This window comes from Ciconia boyciana, chromosome 4, assembly GCF_034638445.1.
Source record: "Ciconia boyciana chromosome 4, ASM3463844v1, whole genome shotgun sequence".
Taxonomy (NCBI): Eukaryota; Metazoa; Chordata; class Aves; order Ciconiiformes; family Ciconiidae; genus Ciconia; species Ciconia boyciana.
The window spans coordinates 41,268,486-41,286,697 of record NC_132937.1 but is presented as its reverse complement, the minus strand read 5'-3'; the positions used below and the strand labels follow the sequence as shown (position 1 = coordinate 41,286,697).

The window sequence follows — 18,212 nt, the reverse complement described above, 5'->3', positions numbered from 1 at the left end:
CTTGAACAGCAAGTGACAACTGTTTTCCTACATTTTTGCGTGTTCTTAAGATGCCTACATCTTTCAGTTTTCCTGTGTTTAAAGAAGGTTATTACTCCAGTCACCAGCATGATCACATTAACTGCAGTCAGCATTACAAGCTCTCAATTTTATTCCAAATCTTATGCCACTTGTCATTTACCCAAAAATGCTGATGAAAAGACATCCTACTTTGGCAGCTGCCAGCCTTTGTTGCAGAGCTGAGCTTTAAAATGCCAAATGACCAAGGTACATCTGGTACCATTTAATTTTTTTTTACTTCTATTTTTTAAACTAAAGTCCACTGGATTAGAGGAGCTGGCATCTCAGCTCTGCTGGGTGAGGATCACCTCAGATGAGATTGCACAAGTCCATGAAGAACGTGCAAAAAAGGATGTTAGTGGCAAAAGGACCGCTCCATAGGTCCAATGATATCCTAACCCCCAACACTCAGAATCTTCCCCAATTGCCAGAAAGGTGTGAATTTCTCCTACTCTTTGGAAGGAAAGAGCCCCCCAGGCAAAAAATGCAGATCCAAAACTTAAGGTAAGAAAACCTGAGACCTGGGCTTATGCATCAACTTGGTGTTCGTCTCCTCACCAGCCACACATCCTCGGAGCACCAATCCACTTTCCTCAGCAGCACCACCAGCAGTACCTGTTGCTGCCACCGCTACGGTTCCTCAGCAGTTCACTTGGTTAACACTGCATACCAGACCACAGAAGAAGGTATGCTATTTGGTACTAGATGACAATGTGAACACAAAGATGCCTTTTCCTAGCTATACATTAAAAAAACCACAGGAAAATAAAAAGACTAGCAGCAGAGGCAAAGCAGGCAGGGATTGCTCTATAGAGGAAGACACAGTTAATACCTTGCAGGGAACAGCTAATGCGCAAAAATAACCTGGTTTCCTAGGGAGACTTGGGAGCAGTTGTGTTAAGCTGGAGCATTATGAACATGCCACGCTAAGAGAGCTGTCTACCCCAGAGGAAGACAAACGCAGGGCCGGTCCAGCCAGGCACCAGAGGCAGCCAAAGCAGCCGCCAGCAGTCCCAGCAAACATCCGCTGCAGAGTGGCAGAAGCAACCGGACAGCGTCTGGGCAGGAGGATTGGCATGAAATCATGCTTAACTAACACCTACCCCAGCCACAGAAGAAATTATCCTCCATGCTCACACCTATGTCATAAAAAGACTTCTCCTGATTAGGAGGAGAAAAGGAAGCACAGCCTTCCTGCGTATCAAGTGAAAACATTTTTAATTAGATAGAATGTTGGAATGTCTAAGTTCAAGACTTCAGATTGGCTTCCTATCTTGAGCAGCAAGTATCCTGTGAGGAGATTCCTCTTCCTCTCCTTCTTCCTCTGAGAAATGATCATCATCTTCTACTCAAAGCAACAGGAAATTGTTGAATACTTAGATATATCTTTTCTAATTATTTTTCTAGTTCAGCTCGGACACAATTTGCAGGAGCGCAGCAGTTACTGATGTCCCTCCAGACAGCACTGACATAAGGAGGTTGTGCTAGAAGAGCACTTTTTAGTCAGTGAAGAAACATAGCAATTCATTTGACTAAGAACCTGAAATCTGATTCTTCCACAATTTGGATGAGATTTATTTCCTAGAAATTGCCAGCTGCATTTAGTGGTCTACTTAAGATTGATATTTTTTTTTTCCTTTAAAAAAAAAAAAAAGATTGCTTTGCATCAATCCAGCACCAGCTTTCGGAATTTTAATTCTTCACACAACCAAATTGAAAAAAGTAAATCCTTCTTTTTTAAAAACAGATGCACTGTTACTCAAAAGGAAGACCATTCAAGAAAGTCCTGTATTCTCTGTTACATAGCAGGTCAGGTGGTATCATTGTCTCATGTGTTAATCCACAACTATACCAAAAACATTGCCAAACCAAAGTTCTTCATGACAAATCCGTACGAAGTTTCTAAGTAAAACATCTGTCTCCCATTAAGGGAAACAGCAAGCTTGCTTGTGGTACTAAAATAACAATAAAATAACTCTGCAATATATTCTTGTGCACCAAGTCTTGCAAAGATTGCCCAGACTACTTTTGCCTTGGTTAGGACACAGCTACACACATGCACTAGTGCACTCAGCAGCAGAAGCACTGAGACAATGTATGTGTTAAATTCTTGAGCGAATCCACAGAGCAGTACTTGCAACTGTCAGCCAAACATAGCCGTGCAAATAGAAGTCAAGGATCCCGTGGCTGCAGTCCTCAGGAGATGGCCTCAGCTGTCAGACAGGAAGAGGAAATACAGAATATGCCTATGGGTCAGCCCCAGAGAAGATACCACTGATTTCCCGAAAGGCCCCATCAGTTCTGTCTTGGAGGCAGGGGTTTCTGTTACTACCCCATCTCCCAATTAAATTATAGAATCATAGAATAGTTTAGGTTGGAAAAGACCTTTCAGATCATCAAGTCCAACCATTAACCTGGCACTGCCAAGTCCACCACTATACCATGTCCCTAAGCACCTCATCCAAACATCTGTTAAATACCTCCAGGGATGGTGACTCAACCACTTCCCTGGGCAGCCTGTTCCAATGCTTGACAACCCTTTCAGTGAAGAAATTTTTTGTAATATACAACCTAAACCTCCCCTGGCAAAACTTGAGGCCATTTCCTCTCATCACTTGTTACTTGGGAGAAGAGACGGACACCCACCTCGCTACAACCTCCTTTCAGGTAGTTGTAGAGAGCGATAAGGTCTCCCCTCAGCCTCCTTTTCTCCAGACTAAACAACCCCAGTTCCCTCAGCCACTCCTCATAAGACTTGTGCTCCAGACCCTTCACCAGCTTTGTTGCCCTTCTCTGGACACGCTCCGGCACCTCAATGTCTCTCTTGTAGTGAGGGGCCCAAAACTGAGCACAGTATTCGAGGTGTGGTTTTACCAGTGCTGAGCACAGGGGCACAATCACTTCCCTAGTCCTGCTGGCCACACTATTTCTGATACAAGCCAGGATGCTATTGGCCTTCTTGGCCACCTGAGCACCCTGCTGGTTCATATTCAGCTGGCTGTTGACCAACACCCCCAGGTCCTTTTCCTCCAGGCAGCTTTCCAGCCACTCTTCCCCAAGCCTGTAGTGTTCCATGGGGTTGTTGTGGCCCGAGTGCAGGACGTTGCAATTGGCCTTGTTAAATCTCATACAGTTGGCCTCGGCCCATCGATCCAGCCTGTCCAGGTCCCTCTCTAGAGCCTTCCTACCCTCCAGCAGATCAACACTCCTGCCCAGCTTCGTGTCGTCTGCAAACTTACTGAGGGTGCACCCGATCCCCTCATCCAGATAATTGATAGAGATATTAAACAGAACTGGCCCCAGCACAGAGCCCTGGGGAACACCGCTTGTGACCGGCCACCAACTGGAGTTAACTCAATTTACCGCAACTCTCTGGGCCCGGCCATCCAGCCAGTTCTTTACCCAGCGAAGAGTACACCCATCCAAGCCATGAGCAGCCAGTTTCTCCAGGAGAATGCTGTGGGAAACCATGTCAAAGGCTTTACTGAAGTCAGGTGGACAACATCCACAGCCTTTCCCTCATCCACTAAGTGGGTCACCTTGTTGTAGAAGGAGATCAGGTTGGTCAAGCAGGACCTGCCTTTCCTAAACCCATGCTGACTGGGCCTGATCCCCTGGTTGCCCTGTATGTGCCATGTGATGTCACTCAGGTTGATCTGCTCCATAACCTTCCCTTGCACCGATGTCAGACTGACAGGCCTATAGTTCCCCGCATCCTCCTTCTGGCCCTTCTTGTAGATGGGCATCACATTTGCTAACCTCCAGTCAACTGGGACCTCCCCGGTTAGCCAGGACTGCTGGTAAAGGATTGAAAGGGGCTTGGTGAGCACTTCCACCAGCTCCCTCAGTACCCTTGGGTGGATCCCATCCAGCCCCGTAGACCTGTGTGTGTCTAAGTGGTGCAGCAGGTCATTAACCATTTCCCCTTAGATTATGGGGGCTTCTTTCTGCTCCTTGTCCCTGTCTTCCAGCTCAAGGGGCTCAATACCCAGAGAACAACTGGTCTTACTATTAAAGACTGAGGCAAAGAAGGTATTAAGTACCTCAGCCTTTCCCTCATTCTTTGTCACTGTTTCCCTACCACATCCAATAAAGGATGGGGATTCTCCTTAGCCCTCCTTTTGTTGCTAATGTATTTATAGAAACATTTTTAATTGTCTTTTACAGCAGTAGCCAGATTAAGTTCTAGTTGGGCTTTGGCCCTTCTAATTTTCTCCCTGCATAACTTTGCAACACCCTTGCAGTCCTCCTGAGTTGCCTGCCTCTTCTTCCAAAGGCCACAAACTCTCCTTCTTTTCCTGAGTCCCAGCCAAAGCTCTCTGTTCAGCCAGGCTGGTCTTCTTCCCTGCCGGCTCATCTTTTGGCACATGGGGACAGCCTGCTCCTACACCTTTAAGACTTCCTTCTTGAGGAATGCCCAGCCTTCCTGGACTCCTGTGCCCTTCAGGACTGCTTCCCAAGGGACTCTGTCAACCAGTCTCCTAAACAGGCCAAAGTCTGGCCTCCAGAAGTCCAAGGAAGCAGTTATGCTGATCCCCCTCCTTACCTCTCCAAGAACTGAAAACTCTATCATTTTGTGATTGCTATGCCCAAGGCAGCCTCCAACCATCACATCACCCACAAGTCCTTCTCTGTTCGCAAATAACAGGTCCAGCGGGGCACCTTCCCTAGTTGGCTCACTCACCAGCTGTGTCAGGAAGTTATCTGCCACACACTCTGGGAACCTCCTAGACCATTTCCTCTCTGCTCTGCTGTATTTCCAGCAAACATCTGGTAAGTTGAAGTCCCCCACGAGAACAAGGACTAGCAATTGTGAGACTCCTCCCAGCTGCTTATAGAATATTTCATCTGCCTCTTCATCCTGGTTGGGTGGTCTATAACAGACTCCCACCAAGGTATCTGCCTTGTTGGCCTTCCCCCTGATTCTTACCCATAAATACTCAACCCAATAATCACCATCATTAAGCTCTAGACAATCAAAACACTCCCTAACATACAGGGCTACCTCACCACCTCTCCTTCCTTGCCTATCCCTTCTGAAGAGTTTATAGCCATGCGTAGCAGCACTCCAGTTGTGCGAGTCATCCCACCATGTTTCCATGATGGCAACCATATCATAGTTTTTCTGCTGCACAATGGCTTCCAGCTCCTCCTGTTTGTTGCCCATGCTACGTGCATTGGTGTAGATGCACTCCAGTTGGGCTATTGATCCTGCCACCCTTCCAGGGGGAGAAGCCCTAATTCCTATGTGACCATTCTCAGGCCTTTCCATGGTTTCTAACACATCCATGACTCTTTCGTCTTTGCTACCGCATGGATCTCCATCCTCTGCCTCCACTGAGACAGCAACCCGAAGGACCTCGCTAGCACACCATCCCTCAAACATTGGCATGCCACCCTCAGGCTTATCTCTAATGACCCTGGTTTTACCCCTTTCCCCCTTCAAATCTAGTTTAAAGCTCTTTCAATGAGCCCTGCTAACACCTGTACAAAGATCCTTTTCCCACTTTGAGACAGGTGTACCCCATCTGTCACTAGCAGGCCTGGTGTCGTGTAGACCAACCCATGATCAAAAAACCCAAAATTCTGCCCATGACACCAGGCTCGGAGCCAGGTATTGATCTGCTGGCTCTTGCTGTTTCTTCCCTCATTGTCACCTGCAACTGGAAGGATACAGGAGAACACTACTTGTGTCCCAAGGCCCTGAAGTCTCCCTTGATTGCCCTCAGACTTCTAGTTGCACCTTCATCACTGCCTACCTGAAAAATCAATAATGGATAATAATCTGAGGCCCCTTTTCTCTTCACATTTTTTACCCGGGCCCCAGGGAAGCAGCAGACTTCCCTAAGAAGTGGGTCCAGTCTGCATATTGGGCCTTCTGTTCCCTTCAGAAGGGAGCCTCCTATGACAATGACCAGTCTTTTTTTCTTTATGGAATCAGTTTTGACACAGGGCATAGGCCGACTTAACCTCAGCGACACCTCCAACCTAGATGAACCATCGTCCTTGTCATTGTGCGGTTCCACTTGCAGAGCCTCGCACCTATATGCACGGCCACCTGCGAAGGTGGGGTAGTCATGCAGGAGACACCTGCTGCACCGGGGAGGAACTTATTACTGGCAGAGAGAACTGTTTCATCTCCATCACATATATTTAAAATAACCACCTGAACATACATCCCCACAAGCACAGCACCTCAGGGGTTTACCCACCAGCCTGTTCCCAGTTTACCTGCCCCAAAAAAGATGGCAAGTTTCACTGTCCTATAATAATCCCTGTCCTATAATAATCCCTACTATAATCCCTGTTATGGGTCTTCTGTGCAGGCAGGAGAATACAAAAGCATAGGAACCTGGCGGGGAGGGAAGAGACAGGACAGAGTCAATGCAGTGCCCTCAGGAAGAGGGCCACGCTCTAAAACTGCAACTCCTTCAAACTGAACTTTGGCAATTCAATTAGAGAAGCATCATTTGACTTTCAGACTAGATGCATCCTCCTGCACAGGAGAAAATCTCAATTGTCTTTGGATTACAATCCAAGAGAGACAGAGGTCACATTATGTTTGACAGTAAAAAGCCACCCTGCTGGAGAGTTTTGAATTTGGAAGAGAAGGGAAATATAGTGAAAGCATGGCCACTTCACAGGAGACTGCTCCCACTTTTTCCATTCAGAAATCCAGAGTGTCATTCCTGGAGTTCTGAGGAACGGGAAAAAAGGATGTCTTTTGAGGGTAAATTCTTCAAACTCCCATATCTAAGCTTTTGAAATTACTCTGTATTCAGCTATAGTCAGCACTAATATTTTACTGAAAATGCTATTTATGCAGACTAATTTCTACCATCAATCACATCCCAGATTTAGAAGGGATGGGAAGTTACAGGTTTCACTCTTTACAATGCTCGTGTAGGATAGTGTTTCTAAAGGGGGTCTTTGCAGTTGTCACTTTAACTGCAAAACTCCAGGAAACCTCGTAACCATCCTTTGGAGTATGTACATAAATATACTTTAAAGCCAAACAATGACATCTACATGTATCAATCAGTGTATCATTTTCTAGCATGAATCACTGTTTTACAAAATTGCAATCAAGTGTTTTCCTGGAACTCCACCATCATGTATGGATTATACATTGGTCATTCAAGTACCTTTTTGTCTTAATTTTATAAGCCTTGAGGGATACATGGAGAGAACCCTAAATACATGCTGCATGGTTTTTTAGTTCCAGTAATTTAACAAGCATTGTGCCTTCCAGGTAAAAACCAGATGAATATTTTCACTGAGCACAATAATCATCCTGTGATTTCATCTTCTTACAGAAATTCTGTATCCTGCATTATTTACCCCAAGCACTTCTTCTAAGTTACTTAGCTCTGCTGAAAATTCAAAAGGTTACATTTAACTGCTGCTCAGTATGCACTGAACAGTATTTTGGCATATGACCAACTATTGTGCCCAACCAAGCATCACAGAAATAGTCTTGCTTGATTCAATATGAAGTTATAACTTGGACTAACTTTTTGCTAGCTGTATTAAAACATGATGGTTTTCAAAATCTATTCAGTCAATCACTGAAGAAAAAAAAGGTATGGCCAGTGCTGGAATAAGAAGCTGTAACAAAAGCAATTAATCAGCTGAAAATGCAAGTTGCTTAAAGACAGCTGAACACATTCAGACTAATGACAGATATTCCAAAATTGCTCTGTTAAATAAAAGTAGCCTGAGAGAAGAGAGTGGCGATCAGGGGAAGAAAAAACAAAAATTACTTTTTTACTGCATCACTTCAACAGCTCTCAACATTAAAATATGCCCATTGCCCATAGCAGTATCTTAATTACACAAAATAAAGTCATATCATCAAGCATTTTGTAAAGGATTTCCAAACTTTCTGAAATTCTTACAGTAGCTAAACCAAACGTATAGCAAATCAGTATGGCACAATATCACCTCGGGGATGTACCAGGCTATCGGGTTGGTATATTTGTAATTGGGTTGTTATATTTGTAATTTGAAGGAGGAAGCAATCTCATTTACCATCTACTCCTTCAACTAAACAGGCACTGAAGTGTATGTTTAAAATTCTTTTGCAAGTTCTCACTTTTCTCCATTTTAGACGGTGTAGGGAATATATAGAAATACCCCTATTTGCATGCCTCTGCTTCCCTCTCTCAGTACTCAAGTTTTCTTCAGCATTTAGACTTTAAGAGCCTTAGGACCTCTCTCATCTTCCTTCTCTCCTTTTCCATTAGATCGTAACTTTGATGTTTTCACTTTTCAGCTTTGGTCTCTTCCCTTCCCCACCTAGCACCGCAGTAAAAGCCCCTGTCTCTTCACTCACCATCATCTTCACTCATCCCAAGAAACACCTGCAAGGCTGCTCACCTTCACTGCATCAGGAGTTGCACACAGGGAGGCCACTTGCTCATTCTGCTTGTGTGAAGTGTCAGTACTAGCTGTCAGTAATGACCTGTCAGTACTAGCTCCGTGCCCCACAGACACAGAATTTCATGTCAAGAATAAAGAGAGAGGCAGGTGACAGCTGAGACCCCATTCAAAGCGGAGCATGCACTTAAATCAGACTCCCCCCACCAGACAGGAGTCTTAAGTCACATATAAGCAGCTCTCCAAATCACTCCACTCCTGTTTATGCTCCCGTGTCAGATGTTTCAGAAAAGAGTATGTTTACTTCCCCCCTTTTTTACAAGATGAATCCAATTATTCCATTGATAATCCTTGCTTGGCTCAGAGTTCTTTCACATTAGAAAAATAGCAAGAGGAGAGGATGCATCCAAGTCTTCAGACATCGTAAGTCATCTAAATACACAGGAGACTGATGTTAACTATTTTACTAATATCTCTTCCAAAAGAACAGACAAACCCCTCAGTTTTATTCGTCTGAACAGCAAAACACGTCAAATCTTTTATCTGCTACACGTGAAGAAAATCATAGCAACAACTCAAATGTTACACAACTGGTAACCAAATAATACCTAAAGTTAACATGCAGTTCTGTAACCAACATGGCACTGGAACATCAGACAAAACTGAAAGAGTAGATAACTCCAAAGAAACAACACCCCATTTTCACCTAAAACAAGACTGCTATTGCAGACTGATATTTAAAAATAAAATACGTAAAAGACTGAAGTATTTAACACACAATAAGTCAAATTCATAGAAGTCCTGAAAAGCATTAAAAGCTTCAATACAGAACAAACTGCTTCACCTTACAAATTACCCACTGACAGGAGTCATCCTATAGAAACACTTTCCATTTCCTGAATTTAATACTGGACATGCACTGCTCCTCTTCAACTATGTACACTTTCCAAACACACAAACTAAAATAGCAAGAGACAAGGTTGCTGGGAAGATAAGGCCAAAGCACCTCCAACATTTTCATGTCCTATATTAAGTCAAACTTAAGTCACTGAATCTAAGTTTTACCTCCTTGAAGCTACAGGCACCAAAGCTAACAGGGTCAGCCCAGGCCTACCTCCTAACAAGTAGTAACACTTTCATCATTCTTCACACAGCTGCCTCCCACACAAACATGCTCCTTTCTCATCTACGTGTCCACAAAAGAGCATGGAGTATTTTGCACAGTCATACATATTTCCATTGGTGGCATTCAAAACAGCCTCTCCTTTCAGTGTCACTGGACACATACCAGGCTTCGCTGCTTGCCTTTTTACATGTCCACAGTATTAAGAAATTATCTTTATTACTATAGCAACCACCATTTTTTATCACTACAGATAAGACAGCAAAACAATCTGACCAGAACTTCGAGGTATGGTTGAACTTGCAAGGGCTGATCTGAATGGTAACTGCAGTAAAATCTACATTAGAAACTTAAGAACCAAAGCAGGACTTCCTCCAGTTCCGGGGAAATGCTTAATCATAAGTATCTGTTTAAAGAATCATTACACAATAAATAGATTAAAAGAATTTACTACAAACTTAATTCTTCACGCCTTCTTCAACAAGTCTATCCAAGAGATGGAATCAAAATCTTTTTCATTTCATTAGCAGTATGACAGAATTCATTCAAAAAGGAAAAACCAAACATTTTCAGGGCTTATTTCTCTTTAATGCTAGAAAATAATTTGCATTGATAATGTGAATCACTATCTCTGTCTTATTCCACCTTAAGCATAGTGGGAGAGCATCACATTGCAGCAAAGTATCTGTTCTTTCTCCCATTCCCCATCTCCCATGCACTAGGCAAACACTGCCTAGCAAGAAAGAACTGAAAGTAATACTCATTTTACAAAGACAACTTCTTCGGCACATTGTGGTGAAGGGAAAAATAACATTAAATCATAGTAGGTTTGGGTTTTTTCATTAGGTCCTATAGATGAGATATCAACTGCCCTGAAAATGCTCTGAATACCAGCGTAAAGTTTATTAAGGCAGCTTTCACTACTTCCTTGAGAAACTTCATATACAGTATCTCTACAATTAAGATTTAGATTCTGTATACAATCTACTTCATTAAAAATTTAGTCTCCTCCAATCTTGATGATGGGCAAGGGAAGCTAATTGGAGACTATTTATACAGGTTGTCTGCGGCAACAGGTTGATGACCAAATGGATGCCCAGAGACCAATTTTCTGACCAGCTCAATCAGACTTGTTTCTACACGGATTTTTCACAGAATAGAGAGGCATAACTGAACTGAACGCTTGGTTTCCTGACACAATTTTAATTTGTCTAAACCAAGGAAGTGAGAGCACCAGAAACCCCATGATAGCAGTAGCAATAATTGCCAATCACTCCCCACAGCAGCCTTAGCTTCATTCTTGGAATTAAGTAAGGAAGATTATTTTTTTCCAAGAGTTATATTAAATGAACAACTTGTTCTACTCATGAATGCCTTCAGCTAAATTATTAAGAGTTAGAGACAAGAAATCAGGTACAGTATGAAGTGGGTCCAGAAGTTCAGTTTCATTCACAACACCAATGAGGTTTTATCACTAGATTACAGTTCTATTCTGGTACAATCCCTTGATCTCATCCCCTTAGCCTGAAAGCAGAACATTTGATTAAAAAGGAAGATAACCGAATTGAGTTGTATAAGAGAGAACTAAAGATGCCTGAAAGTTAACCCAGTGAGGAAAAGATTTTTTTTTTAGTTTACATTTCATTCAGCTTTTTAAATAAAGAATTTAAAACCAAAAAAGTTTCTTTGGCCTTTCCCAAGCTACTCAACATTTCCAGTGTTACTAGAAATTACAGATGCCTAGGTAAGAGCTGCAGCACATGATTAAAGCATCGCCATGATAATAAGTTTAGCCCTGCACCGTAATTATTATCAGAAAAAATAATTACCCCTGAGGTGAAACAATTCTGCCCGTTAATTTTATATATAAGCTTTTAAGCTGCATGCACAATTCAGTTGTGCAAGATGTATGAGACGTTCACAGATCAACCCAGCTTGCTAGAAGGAATATATTTACGAATGTTACTCAGGGTTGAGGGTTTGGGTTTTTTTTATAAAATACAAATTACCTGCAAAACAAGGCATTAGCAGATTATATAGATGAAACCTTTTGAGCAACCCCAATTATTTAGTACTGAGCAACCATATTCCAACATGGAAAACAAGAGTAGCAGAAGCATTCCTAAGCCTTTGCAGGTGACCAAAAGCCAGGGGGTGGGGGGCACTTCCCATGCACATACAAAATTTAAAAAAATTAAAATTAATCCAAGCACAGGTATTGGCAGAGATAAACTACAGACTTACTAGTTTATAAATCTCAGCTTTGAGTCACTGCAGATTTGGGAGTACAGCTTCTGAATGTTTACTACCTTGGTAATATAGCACGATGAAGTATAGCAGCAGCGTTACAAAGTGGGGATTCACAGCCTTCAGTCCTGCTGCAATGACCGCATTGTCCTCTGCTCTGACTTGACGCCACACCCTCACAGCCACAAATTATATTGGTTCTTCAGAAGGAGGATTTCTTTGCCCTTCACATTATCAGAAAATGCCCTTGTGGCATTTCTCTCTTGCAGCTTGATCAATTCTGGTGGCAGAGAAACTCACCTCAGAAACAATGACCTCAGCCGTGCCAGGCTGTCCAATCTTTTCGACAAACTTCCCATCACTGAATAATTTAAGTTGATTGTTTACGTGTTAAAAACTATACTAAGATTGCACTTCATACTTAAAGGCCTGCAAGACTTGCACAAAATGCTTCAGAATACCGGATTATGTGAAATCCCTCTCTGTGTGGCTTAGTGAACACTCAACTGGATGTTGCACACACAACAGCTACAAACACACAGAAACAGTTACAGCTCCCTCTCCCAGCATAGGGGAATGGCCCCACAGACCAAGCCAGAGCACCCAGGATTTCAGTCACTTGTATGGATCAAGCAAAGCAAAGCAATGCAGAACCAGACTTGTCACGATGCTACCACACACAACCCCAGTGCTTGGCTACTGCGTGGACAGAGGTGCATTGGATGCTTTTTGGAAGAAGAGATTCTCTCCCGAATCAGAAAACAACATTCATTAACAGTATTAGTAAGAGTCTGTTGCTGCAAACGTCTCAGCTTCATTTCTCAACAGAAGGATCTGTTTGGGAAAAGATTCCAGAACAGAACACAGAGGCTTCATCAGTGCAACAGGGCCTACACAAAATAATAGCCAGCAGTTAGCATCATTCCTTTTTTATTTAGCCCACTCCAATTCTGTGAGTAATTATAGAAGCATTCCTTTCATTAAGCATGTTCAAGATTCAATATCAACATTCCTAACTGAAACTCTGCAAGCTCACAGTATGCGCTCCTTACAGAGGGCATATTCTAGCAAAGTCAGCCAACCGAAAACTTTGTATTTCAACATTTCCAAGGTTGGGTGGGCTTTTGTGTGTGTGTGTAAATTTTGTATTTAAGAAATCTTGAAATCACATGATCACACTATCAAATGTCTTAGTTGCAGGCAATAGAGATTAAAATGCCAAAAAGATTCTCTCTCTGATTATCCCTGCCATCAAAATGAGTGGGTTTGGGTGTTTATTCTTTCATTAATCCCAATAACTATCCATCTGGATTTTTTGAATGTGAGGCAGCAGGACTGTTAATCTAGAGGTCCAGTGTTATGACAATTCAATAATCAAGTGTTATACTGTACATCATCTGCTGCTTTCTGGTTTGAGCAGGAGGCTCTTATTATTACTAAAGATGATTAAAGAAACAGAGGGATCACTTTCATCTCAAAAAGCACAAGCTCAACTTTCTACTTAAGTAATAAGCGTACAATATCTCCTCAGAGAGTGAGTTAGAACTTCATGACAACTACACCTCCTTAGCACAAAGCAGCAGATTAATTTCTGCATCTCACTTGTCACTGCAGTCATTATTTTCCCGAAAATATGACAATGCTATCCTCAGCCACATGAACAGTTTTCTTCTGATCTGTGATTCTGTAAACAAGATGGAGTGACTTAAAGTGGACAGTGGTGTACGAAGTTTATCTAATGCATATAAATACTATTTTCAGTGTTCATTAGCAAGATGGAAAGTGCTTAAAGTACTATCTTTTTAAAAGGACTACAACATGTTAGAAGAAACATAAAACACCATACCATATTTTGATACTAGTATGCATTCATTTGGAAAAAGATACATACAGACAGGAAGATACATTCATAAAGTCATTTATAAAGTCATTCATGGTTTAGCATTATGACAAGAAATTACATGCACTTATAAGCACCTGGCTTGCTTCCAAGAGCAACATCTTTCCATGAGAGAAGAGGAACATTCCATTCAACCAGCATAATCCCAAGCACAACCAAGCAGATGAAAACTGGAAACATCTAATACCTCCGCAAGTCTCTCTCACCTCTTCCCACCTCCTTATCGAAAACAAGGGAGGAAGAGATGGATGGTTACGTGCTGTCAGTAACAAGCACCCGAAGCACTGAGCGTGCAGAGTCATGCCAGCCTGGATCACCAAGCGCAGGCCAGTCTGAGGAACGGTACAGAACAAAATGAAGTGCAGGAGTAAGACATACACTAAAGGAACGACTTCTTGTGTTAAACAACACTTGAGACAGTCTGTATGGAACATGTACAGCACATTATAATTTATGTAAGCAGCAGTGTGAACCACATGAGTATTATGCTAAGATATTCAGATACTCCTAATTACTTTAACAACTCATGCAAGTGTGTTAATGGAATATCCTAAAAGTATCTAAAAAGGAACATTGATACGCTATTCCAAAAACTGTCTTAAATGCAGAATTCAATATAGATCAGACTGCAAGCCCTGTAAAAATTATAGTAAAAATAGCAATTTATACTGAAATATTTCATGATGTAGGAACTCTAATTTTTCAAAAAGTGGAAGTAAAACAAGCTGCCTGACAAAGACTTTCATTAGTGCTGTAATCAAGTGCCAATAGATTTTTACTACAATAACTCCTCACAAGGCATGTGGGACAATACACCTCAATTATGAAGACCCAGGCTAAACATTCGCTGTTATAAATTCACTGGGGGGGCAGCGGGGAGAGAATCGAATCAAGTTGGACTACATAAATTTAAAGCTGAGAGGTCTCAGAGAGCTTATTTTCCATTTACACTGCCAGATCAGCAGCAAAGACAGTGCAGGTCAAAACCTTCCGTAAAAATTTTGCTTTCTGCTACTATATTTTTACACGTGAGTCTTCAAAAATGGGAAGAAAAAGAACCAACCCACTAACCAAACTCCTACATGGCCCACAAAAAGGGTTCCAAGTAAATTATTTGACTAGCATTCATCTTTACCTTATTCATAACATACAAGTCTGTAAGTGAAAAGCTATGTTACATATTACCTAGACATGTTATGCTTGATCTCTTTCTGTAAGTTTTCTGATCCAGTGTTGCCTTGCAGCATAATATATAAGCATTCACAGTAATTTTCTTTATTTCTGTGTTGTAACCATATTTTCTCCTAGATATTGGTCAAGAGGATGTAATTTTAAATAAAGTCTCCTGTTCCTAGCTACTGCTAGATTAGAAAGTGAGTTTTCTACTATATTTGGAACCATTACTTTTTTTAAGGTTGGAATGTCTCAATTCAAAACAGCTCTATGCTTGTTAAGGTAGAGCTGCAGCTTGCTTAAAAATTAAATGGTTAACCTTTCAGTACATTCATAAACAGGTTACAGAAAGATGCACGTAACATTTAACTGCTTTGGAGCAGTGACCAGGCCAGTGAAGCACGGAGGTGTCTGGAATAGTGCAGGTTAAAGAAAAGAAATTAGAAATCATTAAGATGACTAAGCTACATTACTTTATAAAAATGTGGGTGTTTTGATGTTTCTTCTGCTTGTTCCTGGATAGTCAGTCTTACCATACAGAAGTCTCAGTAAGTTTTTCTTAACAGTAGTGTTGTTTTTCTAATTGTCTTCTTTCTCTCTTAAGCCTCCCATCATTAGAATGACAAATACACGTAATGATTATTAACAAATCATCATCTAAAGAAGAAAAAAGAAAAATCACAACATATATCCACATGCTACTTCAACACCAGGGAAACAATCTCCTAACCTAACTCTGAATACACACAGCTTTCTATTTGTGGATTTGGCTTTGTATTATATAAAAAACATACACCAAGTGTTTCCTAACATCAAATATCAGGCATGTGTGCCACACATTTAATCATTAATTCTAACACTATAATAGCTAACAAATCACTAAGAGTTCATATACAATGCAAAGAGAAATAGGATAACTGATTTACCTTTTGACATTAATCAGCAAGAAGGGGAGCTCATTTGTGTGGCTGCAACACTAGAATTACCCATGTTTTTTTCTAACCAAAGAAGATAAATGTGTTAACAAAGTGGTCATGACATTTCTGATGTCACGTGCTGCTGCAGAGAGACCAACAAAGCATGAACTTCGACTTGTCAGATCAAGAGAAGCCAATTTTCAAGTGTTGGAGCTCAAAATTTACACATCTAAAAATATAGTTTAAATACTTGCTGTTAACATGAACTCCCAGACCTCCTGCCTTTGTTCATATAGTGTAATCCATCATGCAAGCAATACAGTTAACTTCCATTTGGTTACACTGCCTGCAGGGTTATTCCACATATACTGCAGACTCTGGACCAAACCATTCTTCAGTGCCCAAAACCTACCCAAAAATACATATCATTTTTTTCAAACAACTTATCTTCAAGTGAAGTATCTAGCAACCTTTTCCTCAAGTTTTAACTTTGTAGCAATATAATATGCAACAGCGTAACATTGCAAGGGGGAAAAAAGCCAAGAAATGCTGGTTTTTCCATTTGTGGAAAATTCAAGGTTTAAACAGATAATTAAAGGTGCAAGACTGAAGTCTTGCTGATGCCTGCTCTTAGGGCTTTAAAAGAAGAATATTTTAATGCTGTCACTGCTATGTTTGAGAAGCATGCCACTAGCAGCATACCTCGAAACACTTCAACTTCAGAATTATTTACTTCAAAAAAAAGTGCACAGAGCTGTATCTTCTCCCCCCCCAGTGACTTAATGATCAAACAAATTCCTCGTAGGCAGATGCAATATGACAACAGGTACAATGGCTTAGAATATTTAATAGCAATCTAATGTAGTGTATCATCAAAACAGACACAGAAAACTAAGAATAGCAAATCATACAATATTCTATGGCATTCCAATTAAGCTAGACAAATATTAAAGAAGTTATTTTGCTAGCATTTGTCTATAAAAATCAATTATTGGGTTCTAACCATGCTTTCTTGACCCTCCTCTTCCCCAGTATAAAAGGAAAGTAATTATGGCTTTAAAATCTTGTCAGCATAAATTGCTTCATAGGGCCATATGGGACTGAGTCTTTTCAACAGGCACATCTATGCATGTTTACAATCTTCTAGTTTAAAGCCCTTACAGCATTTAAAAATCAGTTTCTCCTTCACTGATCCAATACCAGCCTAATGCCTGTACTTGCATAATCTGTCTGTACCTGATCCAAAGCATGCTCCCATCCAGACTTGAAATCCCTGCATGTCAACTTAGATGTTACCAAGTCTGAATGAAGTTTCTGGTCATGGCACCTCTAATCAGCTAGAAGCCTGAAAGATGAACAGAAATTTGCGCCTATATCTGCAGCAGGCTGTGATGAACAACATAATAGGAGGTTAGATGCAATATATTTTCTGCTTTCATTTGGAAAGTTATCCTGGAAGTCAGTGGGAAGCAAGGTCCTGCAAGTTTATCACACACCTCTCCAACACACACATGCAGGGAAATTGAATATCCAGTAGAGACTTTATCACCTCTAAGGCTGTAATTACTGGTCACAGCCTGGACATGCTGGGCCATCACCATTACTGTCAGGCGGTACGCTAATAACACATTAACGACACGCTGTCCATAGTTCAACTTCCTCTGTACAGCAGAGGCTCCACTAGAGTGGTTCTGCCTACCAGGATACACACTGCAAATCTTAAAATTAGAGAGTGGGATGCTATGCAGAGATTAATCACGTTTCCAAACTCCACGGTTTTCACATGCATTCATGAGCCCTCCAAAACCTGAACTTGAATTTCTAAGCAGCATTCACAACAGGTTTGTTGTAAAGACAGGAGAGATCAAAGAAATTCCTTTTTCTTCCACTTTTCTGAATCTAGCTACCCTGTCCACCCTGGAAATGTAGTGCCATCTTCAATTTTCTTGTCAATCACTATCTCACCAAGGGGTAGACAATCTGAACCACAACATCTCAGATAAAGTAGTCTGATTATTGAGACGAATCCACAACGCTGCAATCTGGCTCAGTTCTCTTAGGTAATCATAGGGTAGGAACCTGTCCCAAGGCTTTTTAACTTCAAATGTTAATTCATTTTAAGAATTCTTGTCTGTGGTGAGGCAAGAGACAACTTTGCATATTTCACCAGAAGCAGACGATTAGAGAGTTTTATTCCAGGAATATCACTGTGCCATTAGCCAGCCATGCATATGAACGCATGTGAAGCTGTTCCATCTGCTTAGGTGCACCACTAAGTGCTTTATGAAAAGAGGTTAGCACTAGGCGTAGAACAGATGGCAGCAGTTTGCACAAATAGCAGTTTGGCCCCACTGTGAAGTTTGCACACTTACCATTTGTTAGATAAACAGCAATGCTGAAACATGCATTCCAC

At 41.4% G+C, this 18,212-nt stretch overlaps 1 protein-coding gene across 2 annotated transcripts in view; it reads right to left on the bottom strand.

Annotated features, from left to right (window-relative positions):
* Window positions 1-18,212, bottom strand: part of MAST4 (microtubule associated serine/threonine kinase family member 4) — a 306,287-nt gene that overhangs the window by 270,255 nt on the left and 17,820 nt on the right. The gene's annotated exons all lie outside the window — the stretch shown is intronic.